The following is a 26,247-nucleotide window of genomic DNA, read 5'->3' as shown; positions in this document are numbered from 1 at the left end:
AATACTCTAAGCTACTACAGTTGTCAAACATACCCTCGTGAAGTGGATATTATTTCCGTTTGGAAGAGGAAACTGAGGCTTAGAGAAGTGGAGTAGCCCAAGCTACCCAGCGTTTCACCGCACTCCTCCCAGCCCTTTGCCTTGTATCTGAGCACCTAAACTCTCACACTTTGTCCCTCTCCACTACCCCCTTCCTCAAGAACACCATCTCCTCTTCCTAAGGGCTTTTTCTACTTCTGACTTTGTCCCCGTGTCCGATACATATCTCCACCCTGGATCCAAAGTGATCTTCCAAAAACACAAATCAGACTACTGACTTATCCTAATTAAAATTCTAGGCTGAGTGCAGTGGCCAATCCTAGAGGATCGCTTGAGTTCAGGAGTTAGAGGCAGCAGTGAGCTATGATCCTGCCACCACACTGAAGCCTGAGTGACAGAGTAAGACCCTGTCTCTAAAAAGTAACAAACAAACAAACAAACCTACCACCACCACCACCAACAACAACAACAAAAAACAGTAAAATTATGTGTTCTGTGTTCAGAGGAGGATTAATAAAAATAAAATCAATAAATAAAACTGTTCTATGGTGGCTTTTATGCAAAGGCCATTTAGAATAAAATCCATACTGGCCTTCTCTTCTACTCTGTCTTTACTACCTGGCTCCTGCTGCACAGATCTCCCCCCAACCCCAGCCTTATCTTGGTCTTTTTGCCTCAGGAAACCTTAGAAATTGTCATCTCCATCCATTCAACATGGCAGCCTCCTCTATATGACTCTCCTTCCAGGGCCCAGAATCCCCTCCCTCTCCTTGTCTGGCCTGGCCTAAGCTCAGCCACTACTAACACAGGATTCCTGCACTTTCCCTTGTGGCTTGTGACCCCACCACCCTGCCCACATGTCCTTGGAGGGCTTAAGTGGAGGAAGAGAACTCGTCTTAGTAATGCTAGCAGAAGTCCTGGGGATTTGCTTGGAAGTAGCTACATCTAGAACCAAGGAGTAGAGCCAGCCTCACCTGAACTTCAGGGGCTGGAAGTATGAAACAGTGGTTGCCCAAAGGAACACTGACATTATTGCCAGGGACAGGGAGAATAGGTGCTGGGTTCCCCAAACAACAGCATCCACCTCAAGACCCAGATGCTGGGCAGAATTTTTTTTTAACCTCATTGCCTGGAATTCAGGAATTCAGCCAGACCCAGTGAGGTTTACCATACCCTCTTCAGACACCAGAATAGCTAGGATCCACAGAAGGCTGTTCTGGAGTAGCCTTCTGTGAATAGACCTCGGGAAGCACATCACTCCTTTGGAGCTGCTGGTTCAGTGCCTCCCTACCCTTCCTCACATTCTTGGTACCTGTCCCTGGGTTGTTCTCAGCCCCCACAGCAGGGATGTCCAGCGTTTGGCCACGAGAGTCAGGGGTGGCAGGGCCTGAGATGAGGCCAGGACCACATGGGTTTTGGTGAAACAGGGAGGAAACAATGAGGTGACCAGTTCCTTAATCTATGTGGCATTCCAGTCTATACATGCTTTATAACTTATTAAACAACCCCATACTAAGGGACATCTGTTAGAATCAGTGATTCAAAAATACCCTAACACACTTATCTTGACACATTGATTCAATGATTTTATACATTTCTAGAATCAGAATTGCTGGATTATGCACATTTAAAATTGTCAAACTGCTCATTATCGTATTATCACTATCTTAATTGGCTTCTCTGGTTGCGAATGAGGTAGATCATGTTCCTATGTATTTGTTGGCCATTTGTACTCTTTTTTTTTGAGACGAAGTCTCACCCTGTCACCCAGGCTGGAGTGAGTGAAGCAATCTCGGCTCACTGCAACCTCTGCCTCCCAGGTTCAAGCGATTCTCCTGCCTCAGCCTCCCAAGTAGCTGGGATTACAGTCACGCGACACTGCACCTGGCTAATTTTTAGTGAGATGTGGTTTCACCATGTTGGCCAGGCTGGTCTTGAACTCCTAACCTCAGGTAATCTGCCTGCCTCGGCCTCCCAAAGTGCTGGGATTACAGACGTGAGCCACCGCGCCCGGCCCATTTGTACTCTTTCTTTTTTGTTTTGTTTTGTTTTTGTTTTTGTTTTTGAGACAAAGTCTCACTCTGTCACCCAGGCTGGAGTGCAGTGGCGCAAACTTGGCTCACTGCAAGCTCTGCCTGCCGGGTTCACGCCATTCTCCTGCCTCAGCCTCCTAAGGAGTTGGGACTACAGGCACCCGCCACCACACCAGGCTAATTTTTTTTTTTTTTTTTTTTTTTTTGGTATTTTTTATAGAGACAGGGTTTCACCATGTTAGCCAGGATAGTCTCGATCTCCTGACCTCATGATCCACCTGCCTCGGCCTCCCAAAGTGCTGGGATTACAGGCGTGAGCCACCGTGCCCGGCCTGTACTCTTTCTTTAGTCAGGAATTGGACTCCAGGAAAAGGAGCAGTACTTAGAGCTTACAACAGAGGGAGAACCTCAAGGAGAACATTGGTTAGAGGAAACTGTTTCTCCCTGGGTTTTATTTGCTTCACCATATGATTGCATGACAGGGAAGGCAGAGTCCCACTATTGAATTCCCTCCTATCCACAGCTCACTGCAGAATCTGGCAACCGACAGCCTCTGAAAACATGCTGCGGGGCTCAGAGAGAGCACAAGCTTTCCTGAAGCGGTGTGGAGGGCACAGGAAGGAAAAGGCTTAAGCGTCCAGTCTAAAACATGCTTAGAATGACATCCCTCAGGACCAGGGACAGGGAGGCCCTCCTATTTCCCTTCAAGGAAGGCCACCAGCACATGTGTGAGTGGGAGGAGAACCACAGACAACAAAGGGTCAAATCTGGTCAGGAAATTAAGGTTGTAAATTGGCTTTTGGCAACGTTCTCTGCATTCTGGTCTTTCCCATTGATTCTTTCTCCCATCTCCTTTTTTGTTGTCGTTGTTTGTTTGTTTGTTTGAGACAGAGTTTCACCCTTGTTTCCCAGGCTGGAGTGCAATGCCATGGTCTCGGCTCACTGCAACCTCCACCTCCCGGTTTCAAGCGATCCTTCTGCCTCAGCCTCCCCAGCAACTGGGATAACAGGTGCCCGCCACCATGCCTGGCTAATTTTTTGTATTTTTAGTAGAGGCGGGGTTTCACCATGTTGGCCAGGCTGGTCTCGAACTCCTGACGCCAGGTGATCCACCCACCTCAGCCTCCCAAAGTGCTGGGATTAAAGGCATGAGCCACTGCGCCCAGCCTCCACCTCCTCTTTTTATCCCAACCCTTCAGAATAGCTGTAAGGCTGCAGGGAGTGGACCTCTCTATCCTGGAAGCTGAGCTAAAATGAGGGGACCAGGCCCCACATGTCCTCCATGGATCACAGTTTCCTCCAAGCCACAGTAGAACTCACCTGTGGAGGTGACCAGAAGAAAGCTAGGGAAACCCTCCCTCAATACAACACTTGGTCTCACCTGCCAAGGCCAGGATTGCCTGTAGTCCAGTCACACTTTCAGTCACCCCTTGTGGTGAGAGGTGGCTGTCGTCTGATTCACCTCTGCCCCCATGCCTGGCACTCTGTCTGGCACATATCAGTGGGCAAGAGACTGTCACCACCTCTCCCTCTTTGGAGCAAAGCTGAGAATTAAACAGATAAAATCACCTTAAAATAAGCTGTTGATGAAATGCAAATATATTTTCCCACTCTAACTATAACCTAGCCAGAGAAGAAAAATCCTTAACACAAGGATTGGATTTTGTTAGGGGCCAAATTATCCCATGAAACATAAAAAAAAAAAAAAAAAAAAAAAAAAAAAGATAAATTGATGGTGGAAGCAATTTGTGTCATGAATCATTTCGAGCAGGGAATAGCTAAATACCATTTTAATGAACAGTGTTAGAAGCAGTCGGCCCAAATTCTAATTTATTTTGGTATTGTGAGAAATTAGTGTATGTTTTCTGTATTAATAAAGACATTAAAAGTAAAGAATGTCACTGTACCCCGACCCCAGTCTCCCAGAGGGCTGAGGGTGCAAGGTTTCCCGGGCTTTGGAGGGAGCAGTATGTGGAGAACTGGTACCCACCTGCAAGCCCTTAGTCCCTGAGACCCCACAAGACTGCGTGGATGTCAGTCAGGCTACCTGGCAGTCTTGGCTCCAATGGGGTAGGTGTCATCATCCTCACTTCACAGATGGGGAAGCTGAGGCTCAGTGAGGGGAAGTCTGCTCGGGATCACAGAGCTGGGGTTCAAACCGGACCCCGATCGCCTGACCTGGGACCACCTTGCCTGGGACGAAAGGCCCCAGACTCAGCTGATTCCTCCAGACTCTTGCTGTCTAGGACGCCAACAACATAGCCTTCCTAAATCCAGCCGTGGGGCCTCCTGCACAGCCCAGAGACCCACGGCGGCGGACGACAGAAAACCTGGGGCGGCTGACCCAACCCTGCGCCCAGGAATCCCAGGACGCCCATCCCATAGTTCTCGGGCGGCGCGTTCCTTGGCAGCTACACGGAATTGAACGGCCCACGGCCACTTCCCGTTTCTTTTCTCGGAGGAAAAGAAGAGCGGACGTCTGGTCTCCACGGTAACCGCTAGGGGGCGCGCGCAGTCCAGGTCGGAGACCGCCCCCCCACCCCGGACGACCCTGCACCGCGCCAGCACAAACAAGTCGTTCCAGATCAAAGCCCCCAGGGTAGGTGCGAGTACTCTGCTGTTACCCAGAGCTGGTGCTAAGCTTTAGGGGAAGTAGAGTCCAGGGGGTCGTAAGACAACAGGATCAAATGGGGCCTTTCAGTAGCCGTGTGGCTTTGGGCAACTCTGGATGTCATTTTTCTCAGATGGCAACACAGGAATGACGTGGATGCAGACCTCGGGTTTTTTTTTTTTTCGAACCTGAAGTAAGCAAATGACTTACAGCCTGTGTGAATGTTACTGCAGGTAGTGGACCAGGAGTTGCTGCAGCCAGGGCCGGCTCTTATTTGCAATTCAGGTAAGACCTGGGGAAATGGCCACGTCTAATCTTCAGGAGGTAACTCCCTGGTTTGGATCCTCACTATACCGGAAGGCTAAGGACCATATCCTGTTTTCCATTCATTCATTAATTCATTCAACAAGTACCGATGGAATCTCTGCACCATATCAGGCATTATGCCAGCAGTGGGGATCAGTGTGAACAACAGGGCACTGTCATAGTTGTCATTAACCTGCAAACAAACATTCCATGGAGGACACTGGCATTACTCAAATAGCCCTATGACTAGGGAGGAATTACTAGTAGATGAGTTGTTTTTGAAGACGGGATCCCTGGGCTGAGATTCCCAGTATAAGAGTTACCTGGGCAAAGGGGAGGGGAGCAGAGAGAGGAGGACTGTTCTGGGCAGAAGGAATAGCATGTGCAAAGGCCCTGGGGCAGTAGGGAACATAGCAACCTCAAGGAGCTGAAAGAGGCTAATGTGGTTGGAGAGCGGTCAGGTGTGGGGGAATGGTGCAAGGTGAGCTGGTAAGGCCTGCAGGGGCAGCCAGGCAGTACTTTACGTCCTGGTTTGACATAAAGTAAAAGTAGCTAGCAGCTTCTTAGGATTACTTTAAGGGCAGAAGTGGGGCTATATTTTGAAAAGATTCCTGTATTCCAAGTGCTGAGCACAGGGTATTTCCTGGCATTTAGCCAGCATTTGATACATACTTGATGAGTGAATGAATAAATGATCAGGATCTTTACTGAAATTCTGAGTTTTAATGTCTTGAATGAATCCAAACTCATTAAAAAGCCTAGGAAAACATCCAACCCTACCAAAGCTCCAAATAATGCGAATGAAGCAAAGCAAAGTGCAGAAACATTTTCTTATCATCATTTGAGGTTATTTTTATTTTGTAAAGTTCTGTCTTATTTTTAATAGACTTTTAAAAGAACAATTATAGATTTACAGAAAAACTGAGATGACAGTACAGGAGTTCTTATTACATTACATAACATGTATGTTATGTAATTTATGTGTGTATGTATGTATTAATAATGTTATTACATAACATATTACATTAGTAGGGCACAATTAATGAACTGAGGCTGATAACATTAAAAGTCCAAACTTTATTCAAATTTCCTTAGTTTTTACTTAATGTCCTTATTCTATCCAGGATCCCAGCCAGTGTATCACATTATAGTTAGTTGCCATGTCTCAGGTTCCTCTAGGCTATGACAGTTTTTCAGACTTCCATTATATTTGGTGACCTTGACAGGATTTTTTTTTGGAGATGGAGTCTCACTCTTGTCTCCCAGGCTGGAGTGCAATGGCGCAATCTCGGCTCACTGCAACCTCCACTTCCCAGGTTCAAGCGATTCTCCTGCCTCAGCCTGCCAAGCAGCTGGGATTACAGGCGCCTGCCACCAAGCCCAGCTAATTTTTTCGTCTTTAGTGGAGACGCGGTTTCACCATGTTGGCCAGGCTGGTCTTTTTTTTTTTTTTTTTTTTTTTTGAGACGGAGTCTTGCTCTGTCGCCCAGGCTGGAGTGCGGTGGCTGGATCTCAGCTCACTGCAAGCTCCGCCTCCCGGGTTCACGCCATTCTCCTGCCTCAGCCACCCGAGTAGCTGGGACTACAGGCGCCCGCCACCTCACCCGGCTAGTTTGTTTTTGTATTTTTAGTAGAGACGTGGTTTCACCATGTTAGCCAGGATGGTCTCAATCTCCTGACCTCGTGATCCGCCCGTCTCGGCCTCCCAAAGTGCTGGGATTACAGGCTTGAGCCACCGCGCCCGGCCAGCCAGGCTGGTCTTGAACTCCTGGCCTCAGGTGATCCGCCCACCTCGGCCTCCCAAAATGGTGGGATTACAGGCATGAGCCACTGTGCACAGCCTAATTCATACCTTTTAAGACTGAGTAGTATTCCATCATATATATATGTGTATATATATATATATATATATATATATATACCGCCACAATTTCTTTATCCACTCTTTGATTGATGGGCATTTGGGCTGGTTCCATATTTTTGCAATTGTAAATTGTGCTGCTATAAACATGTATGTGCAAGTATCTTTTTTGTATAATGACTTCTTTTCCTCTGAGTGGTCACCCAGTAGTGGCATTGCTGAATCAAATGGTAGATCTACTTTTAGTTCTTTAAGGAATCTCCACACTGTTTTCCATAGTGGTTGTACTAGTTTACACTCCCACCAGCAGTGTAGAAGTGTTCCCTTTTCACCACATCCACGCCAACAACCATTATTTTTTGATTATGGCCATTCTTGCAGGAGTGAGGTGGTTGAGTAAATGAATAAATGATCAGGATCTTTGTGGTTTTGATTTGCATTTCCTTGATTGTTAGTCCCATTCCAGGCTAATAAAAAAAAAAAAAATTCATAGACAAGGCTTTTCCATGATGCCCAGGCTGATCTCAAACTCCTGGGCTCAAGCAATCCTCCTGCCTCTGCCTTCCAAAGTGTTGGGATTACAGGCTTGAGCCACTGTGCCTGGCCTATATTTCTTAACATGCAAGAGAAGTTCTTTCTTATTTAGTTGTTGTCCCTTTTGCTGAGCATCTTGTTCTTGCTTTAAAAAGTAATTCTTTCTCTTATCTCTCTGAGGAAATAGTTTTATTGAAGCCCTCTTCTGTTTCCTCCAAATGCCTTTTTTCTGTTTGTTTGAAATTTTAAAACAGAATCAACTTTTTATGACTCCTCTAAAAGTGGAAAATAGATATGCTATGTTAGCAGGTTAGGACTTAAACTGGGTAATTGACATCAACAAACAAAGATCGAAGGCAGGTCACATATATCAGGAGGAAAGAGGTTCCACTGAACCAATCAAATGAGATGTGGTTGATAAACAACCTGGAGCAACCATGGCAACTCTTAGCCATTTTACTTTGTGAATTATCACACCTATAATATTTAGTTCTCCCTTCACCTAGACGAATTGTTTTTTGTTTTCTCTGATACCATCATGAACCTAAATGATATGGCTTGTGATATAAATGAATGCATAATCATAATGAATAGCATTTTTATATTCAACTGTTAATCTAGCAAGCATTTACTGAGTGTCTCGTGTATGCCAGGCACTGTGCAAGGCACTGGAAAGGACCATGATCAAGGTCATCATGTCCTTGCCCTCCAGGAAGTCACTCTCCAGGGCAGTCCCTTACACTTAGCAGAGTCCAGTGAGACTGAGGGGCGGCCACTCGCAGTTCCATTTAACAGACGTGAAGGATATGAGGCTCCGGGTGGTTCCCTGGTTTGCCTAATGACACGCAGCTATTTGGAGACTGTGCTGCATCACGAACCCAAATCTTCCTCTCCCACACTCTTCGTTTCAAAGGCTGGGTATAAAGAGAAGCCAGAGAAAACGAATCACAAAAGGAGAGTTCAGAGTTCAGGGGGAGAACCAAGAGGAAACCAAGGGGAAAAAGAGTTTCAAAGTATTTGCTCAGGCCCTAGCCTCCCCAGTTTACATTTTAGCAGGGACTGGCTCAGGGCACTCAGTGGGGGAACAGGGCCTGTAGGGGCACCTAGGAGACAAGGAGAAGTTTCTGGGGAAGAGATGACAGAGGAGAGGAAGAGACACGCTGTGTTCACTTACAGTTGCAGGGAATGTTTTCGCTACTCTTTTAGAGTTAAATCCTCGTGGGCAATAATCCTCAAATTGAATAACTTATATACCTAGAAGCAGTGGCTGGCAACTGGGTGGGTCAGAGCCTTCTAGGGTGTCCTCTCCATTGCAGGGGGAAGGCCAATGTCCCTCAGCTGTGAAAATATGCAATGGGCTGTGACTCTGGTCTCTCAGCCGACCCAGTGCCATTGCAAGAAATTGCAAGAAATTCTAAATTTCTGGCCAGGTGCGGTGGCTTGTGCTTGTAATGCCAGCACTTTGGGAGTTAGTGGCAGACAGATCACTTGAGATCAGGAGGTTAAGACCAGCCTGGGCAACGTGGTGAAACCCTGTCTCTACTAAAAATACAAAAATTAGCTGCACATGGTGGTGCACGCCTTTGGTCCCAGCCACTCGGGAGGCTGGGGCACGAGAACTGCTTGAACCTGGGAGGTGGAGGTTGCAGTGAGCCGAGATTGTGCCACTGCACTCTAGCCTGGGTGACAGAACAAGATTCTGTCTCAAAAAAAGAAAAGAAAAGAAATTCTAAATTTCTGAATGTAAGCTAAATTTTACTAGAGGTGGAGCAAGGATTACAGATCTCAAAAACAGCAGCAGAGCAAAACATTGAGCCAAATTCATGAGCACAAGTAGCCCCATGTCAGCGATGAAATCCACCAAGCACCCTCCCTGCCAGGCTGCTTCCTCCTCCCACAGGAGCCACCCAAAGATTCAGATGGGACAACAGCTCTGCATCCCTGCCTGGGACACGGGGAATCCCCTGCAGGTTGGCAAAGGCATGGGTGGGGTGGGGAGGAGTGTGAAGGAAAGTGGTTCACTCCGTCTTTCACTGAGAGGTCAGATGATAACTTCCACTGGCCTTTCTCAACTTGACTAAAGATATACATTAAAACCCGAAACCTAAAATAAATTCTTCCATTGCTGCTGGCTGCCATTATGTAATGTCTCACAATGTTTCCCAGGGACCCTCCAGGCAGTCTCATTTACTGCTTTGGGTGCTCTTCCAGCTTTGTTCATGACTTCCAAACTGCTCTCCATAAAATTGAGCCATATGTACGTTGGCTACTCTCAACATAGTTTGTACCTCTAAAAGTATGCATATATCATCATGAGGCCAAGGTTGAGAATGGTATGCAAGGGCATAGATTGGGTTCCTTTTTTAAAAGCCTGGCAACATTTCAGGCTAAGTTTTTCAAAAGTTTTTGAAATAATTTTAAACTTACGAAATTTGTTGCAAAAATAGCTCAGAGTACCCATATAGCTCTCCATCTACCTTCCTCTAATGTTAACCTTTTATAGTGTAACCATAGCACAATATTCAAAACCAGAAATTTAACACTAAAACACTACTGCATAATCTACAGACCTTACTGGAAATCCACCAATCTTCCCGCTATTTTTTTTTTAAGAGATGGAGTCTCTCACTCTGTCACCCTGGATGGAGTGTAATGGCAATATCGTAGTTCACTGCAGCCTCCAATTCCTGGGTTTAAGCAATCCTCCTGCTTCAACCTCCCAACCAGCTGGGTCTACAAGAGTGTGCCACCATGCCCAGCTAATTAAAAAAAATTTTTTTTAAGACAGGAGTCTCACTAGGTTGTTCAGCCTGGTCTTGAACTCCCAGCCTCAAGCAGTCCTCCCACTTCAGCCCCCTGAGTCGCTGAAATTATAGGCATGAGCCACCACGCCCAGTTCTAATGTCTCATTTTTAAAAACAGTTTTTTAAATTTTAGAATGTTTAGATTTGCAGAAAAACTGAAAAGATAGTACAGAATTTCCATACACTCCACAACCAGTTTTCCTTACTATTATCATCTTACATTAGTAGGATATATTTGCCCCAATTTATTAACCAGTACTAATACCTTATTACTAACTAAAACCTATACTTGATTTTGATTTCTTTAGTTTTTAATGTAATGTTCCAGGATCCCATCCAAGATACCATGTAATTTCTAGTCGTCATATCTCCTTAGGCTCCCCTTGGCTGTGATAGTTTCTCAGACTTTCCTTGTTTTTTCATGACCTTGACAGTTTTGAGGAGTACTAGTCATATATTTTGTAGGCTACCCCTCAATTGTAATTGTCTGGTGTTTTTCTTATAAGTAGACTAGGCTTGTGGATTTATTTTTATTTAGAGATAGGGTCTTGCTACGTTGCCCAGGCTGGAATGCAGTGGCTATTCACAGGCACAATCATAGTGGACTGTAGCCTTGAGTTGCTGAGTTCAAGGGATCCTCCTGCCTCTGCCACATTAGTAGCTGGGACTACAGGTGCACCACCATGCCTGGTTCAGGGTTATGGATTTTTTTTTTTTTTTTTTTTGAGACGCAGTCTTGCTCTGTCACCCAGGCTGGTGTGCAGTGGGACGATCTAGGCTCACTGCAAGCTCTGCCTCCTGGGTTCACGCCATTCTCCTGCCTCAGCTTCCTGAGTAGCTGGGACTACAGGTGCCTGCCACCATGCCCGGCTAATTTTTTTTGTATTTTAGTAGAGACAGGGTTTCACCGTGTTAGCCAGGATGGTCTCAATCTCCTGACCTCGTGATCTGCCCGTCTCAGCCTCCCAAAGTGCTGGGATTACAGGCGTGAGCCCCCGCGCCGAGCCAGGTTATGGATTTTTAAGACAAGGTCATGGAGGTAAAGTGCCATTTTCACCACATCTTATCAAGGGTCCACTAATGTCCTTTTTCTGGTCCAGAGTACAATCCAGAATCCTGGACATAATGCTAATTGCACTAAGTTGTTATGTCTCCATGGTCTAGTTTAATCTGTGTGTATTAGTCCATTCTCACACTGCTATAAAGAACTACCTGTCCCACGTGGTGTCTCACGCCTGTAATCCCAGCACTTCGGGAGGCTGAGGCAGGTGAATTGCCTGAGGTCAGGAGTTCAAGACCAGCCTGGCCAACATAGTGAAATCCTGTCTCTAATAAAAATACAAAAAATTAGCTGGGCGTGGTGGCGGGTGCCTGTAATCCCAGTTACTAGGGAGGCTGAGGCAGAAGAATCACTTGAACCTGGGAGTCCGAGGTTGCAGTGAGCTGGGATCGCATTGCACTCCAGCCTGGGCAACAAGAGAGAAACTCTGTCTCAAACAAACAAACAAAAAGCAAAGAACTACCTGAGACTGGGTAATTTAGAAAGAAAAGAGGTTTAATTGACTCACAGTTTCACAGACTTAACAGGAAGCATGACTGGGAGGCCCTCAGGAAACTTACAATCATGGCGGAAGGTGAAGGGGAAACAAAGCGTATCTTACATGGCGGCAGGAGAGAAAGAGTGAAGGGTTATGTGCCACACACTTTCTTTTTTGTTTTGTTTTGTTTTGTTTTGTTTTTTTGAGATGGAGTCTCGCTCTGTCGCCCAGGCTGGAGTGCAGTGGTGCGATCTCTGCTCACTGCAAACTCTGTCTCCCGGGTTCACACCATTCTCCTGCCTCAGCCTCCAGAGTAGCTGGGACTACAGGCGCCCACAACAACGCCCGGCTGATTATATGTGTGTGTGTGTGTGTGTGTGTGTGTGTGTGTGTGTGTGTGTGTGTTTTAGTAGAGACGGGGTTTCACCGTGTTAGCCAGGATGGTCTGGATCTCCTGATCTCGTGATCCACCTGCCTCAGCCTCCCAAAGTGCTGGGATTATAGGCGTGAGTCACCGTGCCCAGCCTGCTTAGTGGAGATACTTTTAGATGGTAGAAATACCCTGTTACTCCTCAAACTTTTGTTGTTGATTTCAGCATCCATCAGTGGATCTGGCATGTAAAAATTGTTACTGTGGTGTTCTAATAGTGATTTTCAAATTTCCCTTATTCCCTCTTTATTTATTAATTGGAATTCTGTAAGGAGAAGTTTCCTGTCTCTTTTCTACCATTAATTTATTTATTCAATTATTTATATAAATATGGACTTGCGAATATTTTATTTGATAGGTTTTATTCCAGTACTATTATAATTTAATTTGGTGCTCAAATTTTTTCAGCTTTGGCTGTTGAGAACACCTGCAGGGTGGTCCTGTGTTCTTTCTGTATGCCCTATCATTTTTTTTTTTAGTATATCCTTACTTCCTGGTACACAAAAATGTCCCAGGGTCATGTTGTATTTTTCGTGTCCTAGTACTGGAATCAACAATGTCTTTTTTTTTTTTTTTTTGAGATGGAGTCTCACTTTGTCACCCAGGCTGGAGTGCAGTAGAGCTATCTCAGCTCACTGCAACCTCCACCTCCTGGGTTCAAGTGATTCTCCTGCCTCACCCTCCGAGTAGCTGGGATTACAGGAGCGCACAACCACGCCCGACTAATTTTTATATTTTTAGTAGAGACGGGGTTTGCCCGGGCTAATCTGAAACTCCTGACCTCAGGTGATCCACCCACCTTGGCCTCCCAAAATGCTAGGATTACAGGTATGTGGAATCAATAATTTCTGTAAGGATTTTTGTTTCCTTTTATTGGAGAATGATATTTAGAAATCAAGACCTAGGTACTAGGTGTGCTCATTGCTACTGGGGTATCATTGCTCCTAGGCCCTCCCAGCAGACAGAGCTGGGAAATGTATGTATGTATACTAACACACACATACACACACACGTGAAGCCATGAGTTCATACTAATAAATTCAATTATAATGTTCAATCAATTGAACATTGTAGGTTCAATCCAGCTTCTCCCTTTCCTTGTCACTTCTTTTTTCCACAGTGAGAAACCTGGTTGTCTTTATTCACAATACATTCGTTTTTTTTGTTTGTTTGTTTGTTTGTTTGTTTGTTTGTTTGTTTGTTTTGAGACAGAGTCTCGCTGTGTCGCCCAGGCTGGAGTGCAGTGGCCGGATCTCAGCTCACTGCAAGCTCTGCCTCCTGGATTCACGCCATTCTCCTGCCTCAGCCTCCCGAGTAGCTGGGACTACAGGCGCCCGCCACCTTGCCCGGCTAGGTTTTGTATTTTTTTAAATAGAGACAGGGTTTCACCATTTTGGCCAGGATGGTCTCGATCTCCTGACCTTGTGATCCACCCGTCTTGGCCTCCCAAAGTGCTGGGATTACAGGCTTGAGCCACCGTGCCCGGCCTCACAATACATTCTCTTATTTGCTTCTGCCGGCACCACAATATTGCTGCTGACTTACAGAATACCTTATCCAACATCATTCCCAAATCATTGCATCTTATAAAAAGTGAAATGTCACAGCAAAGAAAGTGTAACAGTGGGCTCATGCTCATGAAATTAACTGTTCTTATTACATATCCCATTACCCTAAGGCAGCACACCTAATTAAAAGTTGGCAAAATTTACTGAAGACTTTATTGTGGTGCCATTTGGGAAATAATACCCTGACAGGATGGATTCTGTCTTATAGGATGCAGTATATATTTTGAATTAGGGATCATCATATGGTGCTGTCTCCCTCTTAGCCAGAATAAATAGCTCCATGATGCAAGGAGTAGAAGTGGAAGTGGCTTCTCTCACTATTATATGCTAACTCTCTTGCAGGATTTTTGCTTCCCTTCCCTGCAACTTTGAGCTCTGCTGGTTTAGAGGTCTTAATCACCAAAGGGAACCCAATAATGGTTCCATTGAATTGAAAGATAAGACTGCCACATGGCCATTTTGGACTCCTTATGCCACTGAAAGGTGTTACTCTACTGGCCAGAGTGACTGATCTCTATTACATGGGGGAAATTTTTGGATCATTGCTACACAATGGGGACAAGGAAGACTATGTTTGGAACCCAGGGATTCTCCAGGGCACCCCTTAGTACTTCCATGCCCAATAGTAAGGGTTAATGAACAACTAGAGCAACCAGAAAAGGCAGGGCAATTGAGTACTCAGAGTTCTGGGGGACTAAGGTTTGGGTCAGTCCACCAGGTAAAGAACCCCAACGAGCTAAGGTTCTGGCTGAGGTTAGGGAAATATTGAATGGGTAGAGGGAGAAGGAAGTCATGTATATCAATTATGTCTTATGATCAATTAAGGAAAATACATTCTATTTGCTTGTTATACGTGTTTGTCTATCTAAATCATTTTCTCCTTCTTTCTCTTCTTGCCATTTTTATTTTATATACAAGTTGCTAAAGTTAATGCTACAGTTTAGTCTTTAGGTAACAGAAGATTTCATGGGACTGTGAATGAATATAAGAAATAATTAATAGAGCCAGGAATGGATGTAATGATTGTTGGGACTGAGTGTCTTCTCATTTGGGGGAGAGCATGAGGACATCTTCATTTCTAAGATGAATATCTCTATCTTGTTAGGTAGAATTGTAGAGATGATTTGTTGTAAAAGGTTCAAATGTGGCCAGGCACAGTGGCTTACACCTGTAATCCCAGCACTTTGGGAGGCCGAGGCGGGCGAATCTCGAGGTCAGGAAATCGAGACCATCCTGGCTAACACGGTGAAATCCCATCTCTGCTAAAAATACAAAAAAAAAAAAAAAAAAATTAGCTGGGCGTCGTGGCGGGTACCTGTAGTCCCAGCTATTTGGGATACTGAGGCAGGAGAATGGCTTGAACCCAGGAGGCGAAGGTTGCAGTGAGCCGAGATCGTGCCACTGCACTCCCTCCAGCCTGGGTGACAGAGTGAGACTCCATCTCAAAAAAAAAAAAAAAAAAAAAAAAAAAAGGTTCAAATGTGTGTAGAAGGGAGCATATGGAAGGTAAATACCTGAAGAGTAGAACTCTACCAGTTATCAATTTGTTGCCTCTCAGATCCAAATTCACCCTTCATTATCTGATGCTAAGCAAAAATGGATCTGGTCCATTTAATTATTTTCCTTTGTCAGCTAGCACTATGTTAAACTCTGTCAGTAGAGGGTGATGGAGAGACATTGTAGGAAGAAGGAGGAAAAACTGGTTGCTGTGTTCCTTCCATCAGGCTTCTGCGGTGTGGGCTCCTTCTCCAGCACCCACTCCTGCAGCATTGGTGGCTTTTCTAGCACCTGCATTGCAGGCAGCTTCTCCAGTGTTCAGCTCCTGCTACAAACACAGCTTCCTCAGTACCATGTTCTTACAGCAGCTGGTTCCTGCAGTGCATGGCAGCCAGAAGTGCCCGTGGCCAGCAGCTTCCCCTGGCACTCCCTTTGAACAGTTTCATAGCAGAGTGCCTCCAGAGAAACACCTTCCCATGAACAGCTTTCTCTGGCACCATACTGGGTGGATTTGTGACAAGTTCTGACACGGAAGCCCCACAGCAACTTCTCTGCTATTCAGTGAGGTATGGCTGTGTCCCCTCCAATGGGGTCTGATCTCTGACCTGGGAGAGGGCTCTTCCTTGCATTGTCTCTCTCAGCCCTAGCTGGTGGCTGCTCCTCCTATATGCTATTCCTACATTGTTTAGCATTCTCTCCACTTCTTACTAGTGAAGCCATCACTTCTCCAATCTTTCGTTATAGTTAATAATTCCTTATATTAAACTTTCCTTGTTCAAATTACTATGTAGTTTGTCTACCGACTGGACGCAGACTAGTCTGCGCAAAGAATAGTTTCAGAATTGCTAACTCTAACTCATTCCCCTGTGAGAGCCATAGACAGAAACGAAACAAATCTACTAACAAAACTAATTTTTTTTTTTTTTTGAGGCAGAGTCTTGCTTTGTCACCAGGCTGGAGTGCAGCGGCATGATCTCGGCTCACTGCAACCTCCGCTCCCCGGGTTCAAGCAATTCTCCTACCTCAGCCTTTTGAGTAGCTGGGACTACAGGCGCCCGCCACCACGCCCAGCTAATTTTTTTTTTTTTTTTTGAGACAGAGTCTTGCTCTGCCGCCCAGGCTGGAGTACAGTGGCCGGATCTCAGCTCACTGCAAGCTCCGCCTCCCGGGTTCACGCCATTCTCCTGTCTCAGCCTCCCGAGTAGCTGGGACTACAGGCGCCCGCCTCGTCGCCCGTCTAGTTTTTTGTATGTTTTAGTAGAGATGGGGTTTCACCGTATTAGCCAGGATGGTCTGGATCTCCTGACCTCGTGATCCGCGCGTCTCGGCCTCCCAAAGTGCTGGGATTACAGGCTTGAGCCACCGCACCCGGCCTAATTTTTGTATTTTTTAGTAGAGAGGGGTTTCATCATGTAGGCCAGAATGGGCTCGATCTCTTGACCTCGTGATCTGCCTGCCTTGGCCTCCCAAAGTGCTGGGATTACAGGCATGAGCCACCATGCGCGGCCTAATGAAACTATAATCTGTGTGTACAGCTCTTTCTATCTTTAGTCTTAGAGTATCTAGTCAAAACATTGTTTTACACAGTTATATAAGTTAGGTCTTTTCTTAACTATTTCCAGTATGGTCATATTATTCATTTGAGATATACTGAGGTCCATTGGTGTTGGTGTTCCATTTTGGGTTCTCCTCTCATCCTGGTTGATTTAAATTATTTATTTATTTTGGGTGTATGTGAAGCATTACCGTGATTCTAAGAGTCATAGCAACATAAAAGGATCTACTCAGTCTGTAATCGCAGCACTTTGGGTGGCCAAGGCAGGCAGATCACTTGAAGTCAGGAGTTCGAGACTAGCCTGGACAACATGGTAAAACCCCATCTCTACTAAAAATACAAAATTAGCCGGGCATGGTGGCGCATTCCAGTAATCCCAGCTACTTGGTGGCTGAGGCATGAGAAACACTTGAACCCAGGAAGCAGAGGTTGCAGTGAGCCAAGGCTGTGGCATTGCATCCCAGCCTGGGTGACAGAGCTAGACTCTGTACATATAGTATATATATTATGTATATATACACTCAGAGAAGTGTTGTGCTCCCATATTCCCAGCATCCATTCCCATTATTCCCTCGTTGTTTCCATCCCATCCCCATCCACTCACCCTCTATAAGTAACTAGAGTTTTTGGCTCCTGGTTCATCTCTACTGGATTTCATTTGCACAGATAAGCAGATGCATGCGTATTTTCTTGTATCCCTTTCTTTATACCATAGATACTCTTTTGCATCTTATTAACCCCACGTTTTAACCAGATGATGTATGGGAGGTCTAAAGATGAGTCTTAAGCCTTCCTAGGGAGTAAAGACATAGTTTCATATTCCCCTTGTTCCCTACTTTGTTTGGAGCCCAGGCTGTGTCCATGCTAAAGTAGATAAGAAATATTTACTGGAGTTGACCACTGAAAGTCACATTGGAGGACCATAGAAATGGCCATTTCTATTAAAATAAAACATATGAATAGTCTCTAATTTGTAATGCACAGCGATTCTACTTCTTGATGTTTAACCTCAGAAAAAATTCATGTCTGTGCACAGGTAGATATATACAAAGCTGTTTTTAGTAACAATCTTAATCCATTAAGGCTGCTACAACAAAATACCATAGACTGGGTAGCTTAATAACAACACAATTTTATTGCTTACAATTCTGGAGGTTGGGGAGTCAAGGATTAAGGCGCCAGCAGATTTGGTGTCTAGTTGTTACAGGATCTTCGGGGTGTTGATTTTCTGGCCAGAAACCTCTGTAGCTGCGGCACCTGAGTTCTTGTCCTGCATCTAGGAAGAATGAGGTACACAGACAAGTAAAGGGTGAACAAAATGAAGATGAACTTTATTGAGTGTTACAACAGCCAGAGGAGGCTTGCAGTGGTTAACTCCTCTCCGTAGGCAGGTAATCCTTCAATGTTCAGTTCTCAACAGAGAGGAGGCCCTGGGGATGGTAGCTCCTCTCTGCAACTGGCCCCGATGTCTGCAGCTCTCAGCAGAGAGGAGTCCCTGGAGAGGGTGGCTCCTCCCTGCCAGCAGGTCATCTCTGCAGCTTTCAGCAGAGAGAGTAGCTCCTCTCCGCAGGTCTCAGCAGAGAGGATAGCTCCTCTCTGCTGCTGGTTGTCTTGTCATCTCCAGCTATCAGCAGAGAGGGTAACTCCTCTCTGACAGCTGGTCATTCCTTGTCTCTCTGTCCTCTTTGTCCTCTGGCCATCATCTGCACTGCTCTGACTAAGCTCTGGGCTTTTATGGACCTCAGTGGGGAAGAAGCACATACCAATTAGTCCATGAGTGGCCATGGGCCGGCCAGAAGAGGTACCATGAGTCCCCACTCCAGTCCACCAGACTGGTAGCCTGGCCCCCAGCCTTCAGGCCCTCCCTGGCCTGAAGATGGGGCCTTACTGGAAACCTGCCCCCTTCCACCCAGGAATCAATCTGCCTCCTGCTGCTATTCACGGCCCCTGGGGCTCAGCCCAAACCCTGCTGCAAGATTGGAGCAGGCACCACGAGTGGAGAGAGGCCAGGCAGCAGGAGTAGACACCCCCGAGCCTGCAGGGACTTGTGGGGGAGGGGGCAGTTCTTCCTGGGGTGCGGGCTGCAGAGACACCCGGGTGCACTGGGGTTTGGGTGGCTGCAGTGGTGGGCCTCCCACCGGCTCTATGGAGTGTGCAGCGGAGCGGTGCCTCCCTGTTGCAGCCAGCATGATGGCAGCAGCCACTGCCATCATAGTGAGGACCCATTTCCTACTTCATAGATGATTCCTTCTTGCTGTGTCCTCACATAGCAGAAGGGGAAAGGGAGCACTCTCAAGCCTCTTGTATAAGGGCACTGATCTGATTTATGAGGGCTCCACTCTCATAATCTAATCACTTCTCCAAGGTTTTACCTGCTAATGCCATCATCTGGGGGGCTGGGATTTCAGCATTTGAATTTTCAGGGAGAAATATTCAGCCCAAGGCAATAGCACTATTTTTAATGGCGGGACAAACAACAACAACAGAAACAACCTTAGTGTCTATCAAGAGAGAAATGGCTAAAAACACACTGTGGAACACCCACCCTGTCACACTACACAATGCAGTAGGTTTGTTTGTTTTAACAAGGTACAGCTATGAGGGGCTTAGAAACAGCACTGAGGCATATTGTTGAGTGGAGGAAAAATGCTAATTATAGAATAAGTATGTTAAAATACCATTTATGAAAAATCAACAAATAAATAGAACTACAAAACAATGCCACATGTTTTATGTGGGTACATACCCTTGTATAAAAATCCATAAGAAAAAGATTTTGGAAGCAAAGGTATCAAACTGAAAAAGGTAGTTTTATTGGAGGGAGGAGACTGGGGATTTGGGAGGAAGGGTCTCAAAAAGAGCTTCTATCTGTAATGTGTTCGCTTTTTCAATCCTAATGTAATTTTTATTTGTATAATTAAAAACAAACAACCACAACAAATAAGCAACAGAGACTACATTAATTAGACCTCAAAACCCTTGAAAAAGTGACTACAATCTATTGTGGAAGCACGCAGACTCACTCAGTATCAGTATCTTCCTCCTACAGAAAATGCTGGGAAATGACAGAGTCTCCTTCTACCCTCATACAATGAGAGAATCCCTCTCTAAAAATTGCCTGCTTAACTAAGGCTTGTTGTCTGCTAATAAAACCAAGCAGTGCAAGCAAAGAAATAATCTAGAATCTAAAATTGCTGTGAACACCGTACACCCACCATCTGCACACTACAATTAATGCTGGACTATTCCTGCTTTCTCACATGCTATCATTGACATGTAAAACTCCACTTCTCTCAATGCTTTGTCTGCTTTGATTCTGTTCTTTGCTAAGGTATAGGATATTCCACATGAGGAAAACAACTGATGGCTGAGGACAGAATTTGGGTACTCCAAGTCCTTTGCTTTCTATTTCAACCATTTGATTATTGAGATCAGAGAGGAGACAATATTCTCACACTGAGGTTATTAAATATATTTCTAAAGATAAAAAGTATATAAAATACTTTTCAAGTATATAGTTACATTATATTTCTCTTGGGGAAAATGAAAAAATAAAACTAGAGCCTTAGCCTTATTACACTAAAAATAAAAATAAAAAGATTAAGATGATAATGAGCCAGAAAGCTGACTAAGCCACTAATCAAAGACAGAGACACAAATACAATTAGTGTTTAGAGCAAGTTGCTCTAAGGATTCTCGGCTAATCCTGAGACATCTAGAGGCCTCACATGGGGAGCCCCATCCTGCCTTGACATGGGAAGGCACTTCCTGCCACCGCTCTCTGTTTTTGTGTAGTTCGGGTTAAGACCATGCAAAATAAACAACGGTATTTTGCCCAGGCATCACATTCCCTTCTAGGAGGAAATTACCACACTCATTTTTTAGCTTCTCTGTTTGGAGTATATTTTCTGGTATTTTAATTTTTAAATCCCCTAGCTCCTCTCCTGCCTTTTAGGAAAATTACTTGTGTTTTCTGACCTTACAGACTCAAAGCTATTCCTTTTGAAGGTTTCTTTTTGATTCAAAGAATTTGTGCAAACAGCAAAGAAAAAATTATATTTGTGCAAAACACATCTGTCCTCATGTAGAGAATATCTGGAAGAACGGCAGTATCTCAGGGTAGTAGGATTGCTGGTAATTAATTTATTCTAATTTTCTGTATTGTTTAATTTTGAATATTGAGAATATTTTATTTTTACAATAAAAAGAACATTTTCTTTTTGGAACAACAACAAAAAATGTGGGGAGGGAATAAGGGATGAAATAACTGGAACAGAAAAAAATGAGAACAGGAACAATAAGATGTGCCAGGACTGAGGTTAACACTCAAACTCCTCACAGACTCAATTGTTGTCCAGCTCCAAACCCATTCACCTGCCAGGCCACTCTCCCTTCTGGCCCACACCTCTAGCAACGCCTTCTGTCTGGTCTTCCTGCCTGCTCTTGCTCCTCAATAATCTATCTCTACAGAACAGCCAGAATGTTTACTTGAAATAAAAAATCTGATCCATTATTCCCTCCATATACGACCTTCAGTGGCTTCCAGTTGCACATGGATAAAAACCCAATCTCCAGCTGGGCGTGGTGGCTCATGCCTGTGACCCTAGCACTTTCGGAGGCCAAGGCGGGTGGATCACCTGAGGTCGGGAGGTCGAGACCAGCCTGCCAACATGGAGAAACCCTGTCTCTACTAAAAATACAAAATTAGCTGGGCGTGGTGGCACATGCCTATAATCCCAGCTACTCAGGAAGGCTGAGGCAGGAGAATCACTTGAACCCGGGAGGTGGAGGTTGTGGTGAGCTGAGATCGCACCATTGCACTCCAGCCTGGGCAACGAGCAAAACTCTGTCTCAAAAAAAATAAAAACAAAAACACGCCGGGCTCGGTGGCTCAAGCCTGTAATCCCAGCACTTTGGGAGGCCGAGACGGGCAGATCACGAGGTCAGGAGATCGAGACCATCCTGGCTAACATAGTGAAACCCCGTCTCTACTAAAAAATACAAAAAAAAAAAAAAAAACTAGCCGGGCGAGGTGGCGGGCGCCTGTAGGCCCAGCTACTCGGGAGGCTGAGGCAGGAGAATGGCGTGAACCCGGGAGGTGGAGCTTGCAGTGAGATGAGATCCGGCCACTGCACTCCAGCCCGGGCGACAGAGCGAGACTCCGTCTTAAAAAAAAAAAAAAAAAAAAACACCCAGTCTCCTTATCCCACTCAAGGCCTGGCCCCTCCTGCCCTTGCTCCTTCTTCTCCTGCCCATTTTCCTTTTGCTCACTTTGTTGATCATTCCTGGAACACTCTTTCCTGCCTCAGGGCCTTTGTACTTGTTGTTTCCTATGCTTTTCCCTCAGCTCCTCACATGGTCAGCCCCGTTCCTCCAGAGTCTCCAGGAATCTGCGTCTTAAATATGTATTTCACATGATGCTCATGCACACTCATATTCCAGAGTTCCTGGATTTGAACGAGTGTTTAAGGGGAAGGACATTCAAGAACCAACTTCTGACAGATGCCTGGAGTATAGCTATTCTCTTTCAGCCTTTTGCGAGACAAGGTGGGTCCCCTGGACCAAGATGCTCCTCAAGAAGGACCTGGGTACTGTATGTTGGCTTACAGAAGGATGGCATTTTAGGGCTCAAAGTGCCCCACCAAAGACCAGAATGGCCGACATTCTAGCTAGGAAGATTTTTATTTTATTTTAAATATATAGAGAGACAGGGTCTCATCACTCTGTCACCTAGGCTGGAGTGCAGGGGCACAATCACGGCTCACTGCAGCCTCAACCTTCCAGCCTCAAGTGATCCTCCCATCTCAGCCTCCCAAGTAGCTGGGATTACAGGTGCATGCCACCATGCCTGGCTAATTTTTGTATTTTCTGTAGAGATGGGGCTTTGTCATGTTGCCCAGTCTGGTCTTGAACTCCTGAGCTCAAGCAATCCGCCCGCCTCAGCCTCCCAAAGTATTGGGATTACAGGCATGAGTCACCATGCCTGGCCCAGGAAGATTTTTAGTGGTGACAATTATGTATTCATCTATTACTAAGCTAAACATAAGGTAACTACAACAAATCTGACCTTCCTTTAAAATGGGGTTTGGGGACTGAGATATATTCAGATATTGACTGCCTGAGAACTAGTCACCCTGAAAGGTTCACAGGGGACAAATTATCTGGGTCAAATTAAAATACCCTTTTGGAAGGTATTGTAAGCATTAAGCAAACACTGAGCTGAAACTACAGGCAAGTTCCTATGCTAGGAGTGTGAGAGGAAGCAAGACGGTGGGCCCAGGTCTGCCTAACCTGTCCTTATAGCCCTTCACCGGAGCTTGTCATGGGGCAAAGTAGATTGAGTAGTTTTATTTTTTATTGTTTTTGAGGATTTTTTTTCTATTCTCACCTGGTAGGCAGGTGGTAAGGATAAGCAGAAGTGAGAACTTCACAAAAAGGCCGTGACAAGGACAAGCGGTAAAGAGCCATGACTTTGTTGTCATCCTCTCCTCTCTGTGAGTTCTTTTAGGAACACTTTCCTCCCTCCCTGTAGTTCTAGGGGGCTGCCAATCAAGGTGGCCCTGTACCAGTCAACCCTCACATTAGGAGTGATTCTCCAACCCCAGGAGCTGGGTCCATCAGAGTCCTCCCTGACACTTCAACAGACTCAGAGTCAGGCTCCCTCTCTTCCTGGCTTCCCAAATTGGCCAGAGATGAGCCTTGTGTTGTCCAGTTGCATCACACCCATCCAGTAGAGAAAGCTGAGAATTGCTTGAACTTGGGAGGCAGAGGTTGCAGTGAGCCAAGATTGCACCACTGCACTCCAGCCTGGGCGACAGAGCGAGACTCTGTCTTGAAAAAAAAAAAAAAAAAGAAGCCTACTAACTAGAGTTCAATATTTGCTTATAGTTCTTTATCTTTAGTCTGAGGGTATATAATTGAAACACAGTATGCAAAAGTCACTTGGGTTGGTTTTCCCATATTCTGCCCTACTTCAGAGTGTTAGCATCATTTTGCGTTATTCATTTTAATTAATGTCAAGTTCATTGCTTCTGCTAATATTCAAATTTATGGTTTTTTTTCTTTCATCTTTGTTGGTTTTAATTTTGAATATGTGAAACATTAACACACCATTAAAAGTATACGCAGAGGCTGGGGTCGGTGGCTCATGCCTGTAATCCCAGCACTTCGGGAGGTGGAGGTGGGCAGATCTTTTCAGCTCAGGAGTTTGAGAACATTCTGGGCAACATGGCGAAACCCTGTTACTACAAAAAATTCAAAAAGTAGCCGGGCGTGGTGGTTCACGTCTGTAGTCCCAGCCATTTGGGAGGCTGAGGTAGAAGGATGCTTGAGCCCCTGAGGTCGAGGCTGCAGTGAGTCACAATTGCACCACTGCACTCCAGCCTGGGTGACAGGGTGAGACTTTGTCTCAAAATAATAATAATAATAATATTAATATATGCAGGCAAGTGTAACTCCCCCACCCATCCCTTCCACCTTGTTCCTATGCTCCCATCTCTACCACATATCTCTACTCCCTGAAGTAACCAATTTCATTTCCTAGTTTATCCTTCCTGCATATCTCTTTTCAAAACTAAGCAGATACATCTAGGTTTTATTTCTCCTTCTTTTCACACTATAGACACTCTCTAGCACTTTTCTTCACTTATATGCTGGACATCATTCCTTAACAGTTCGCAGAGGCATCTGAGCTTCTGTACAGCTATGTAGGACACCATCATGTGGCTGTACTAGGGTTTACTCAACCACTCTTTTGTGTATGGGCATTTAGGTTGTTTCTAATATTTTGTAATTCCAAATGTGCTTCAGTGAATAATCTTATGCATAAGGAGTTTTGTATTGTTGGAAATATATATATATATATATATATATATATATATAAATTTTTTTTGAGACAGAGTCTCACTCTGTCGCACAGGCTAGAGTGCAGTGGTGCAATCTCGGCTCACTGCAACCTCTGCCTCCCAGGTTCGAGTGATTCTCCTGTCTCAGCCTCCTGAGTAGCTGGGATTACAAGCACCTTCCACCACACTGGCTAATTTTTGTATTTTTAGTAGAGATGGAGTTTCACCATGTTGGACAGGATGGTCTCGATCTTGTGACCTCGTGATCCGCCCACCTTGGTCTCTCAAAGTGTTGGGATTACAGGCGTGAGCCACTGTGCCGTGCCAGAAATGTTTCTTTAGAGTAAACCCTCAGAAGTTGCATTGCCAGATGAAAAGTTAAACACATATGTAGTGTTGTTAGATGTTATTAGATTTCCCTTCATATGAGTTCTAGCAATTTGCATACTCACCAGCAACATATGAAAGTGTCTGTTTTCCCACAGACTTGCCAGCTGAGTGCTTTGTAAAACTTTAAAATTTTTGCTAATGTGACAGGTAAGAAATGGTATCCCAGTGCAGTTTTTAAAAAATGTATATAGGCAGGGCTTGGTGGCTCTCGCCTGTAATCCCAGCACTTTGGCAGGCTGAGGCGGGCAGATCACTTCAGGCAGGCTGAGGTCAGGAATTCAAGACCAGCCTGGCCAACATGGTGAAACCCCGTCTCTACCAAAAATACAAAAATTAGCCGGGTGTGGTGGTGCACCTGTAATCCCAGTTACTTGGGAGGCTGAAGCAGGAGAATCACTTGAACCTGGGAGGCAGAGGTTGCAGTGAACCGAGATTGCACCATTGCACTCCAGCCTGGGCAACCTTGAGAGACTCCATCTCAAAAAAAAAAATTTATAAATATATATATAAAATATATTATATATATGTATATATATTATATATAATAATATACACAAACACAAACTATCTTTTGGTGCACAGTTCCATGAATTTTAACATGTGTATCCACAGTCAGGACACAGAACAACTACTCCATCCTCCCCAAAAATTCCCTCATGCTGCCGCTTTTGTAGTCAAACACCTTCCCTCTCATGAATCCTGTGCACCACTGATCTGTTCTTCACCCTTATAGCTAGGACTTGTTCAGTGTTATCTACATGTGCAAGTTCTGGACTGCTATAGAATATAACCTTTTGAGACCTGCTTCTTTCACTCAGCATATCTCTGACATTCATCCATGTGTCATGTGGACCAGTAGTTTTTTTTTTTAAATTTATTTCTGAGTAGCACCTCATTATTTGGATGTATGACAGTTTATAAATGCACTCACCTATTGTTTCCAGCTTTTGCTGATTATAATGAAACTGCTTATAAACATCTGTGTAGAGTTTTGAAGGTAAATACCTAGAAGTGGAATTACTGAGTCATATGGTAAACATATGTTTAACTTTATAATAAACTGCCAAACTGTCTTCCATAATGGTTGTGCCATTTTGCATTCCTACCAGCAATAGATGAGAGTTCTGGTTGTTCCACATTCTTGTCTAAACTTGCTACTATCAGCTTTTCCCCCCTTCTCCCTAGCTATTCTCATAGGTATGTGGTGGTATTTCATTGTGATTTAATTTGCATTTCC

General features: G+C 44.9%; 1 protein-coding gene across 1 annotated transcript in view; it reads right to left on the bottom strand.

Moving 5' to 3' along the window:
- Nucleotides 1–3,519, bottom strand: part of IL17RD (interleukin 17 receptor D) — a 76,211-nt gene extending 72,692 nt beyond the window's left edge. The window contains exon 1 of the mRNA XM_023199773.2: nucleotides 3,454–3,519. The gene's annotated coding sequence lies outside the window, so the exon portion shown is untranslated. The remainder of the gene's footprint in view (nucleotides 1–3,453) is intronic.
- Nucleotides 3,520–26,247: the final 22,728 nt, after the last annotated feature.

Source organism: Piliocolobus tephrosceles, chromosome 2 (genome assembly GCF_002776525.5).
Source record: "Piliocolobus tephrosceles isolate RC106 chromosome 2, ASM277652v3, whole genome shotgun sequence".
Lineage (NCBI taxonomy): Eukaryota > Metazoa > Chordata > Mammalia > Primates > Cercopithecidae > Piliocolobus > Piliocolobus tephrosceles.
Note: the sequence above shows the minus strand (reverse complement) of the source record. Positions and strands in the feature narration are given on the sequence as shown.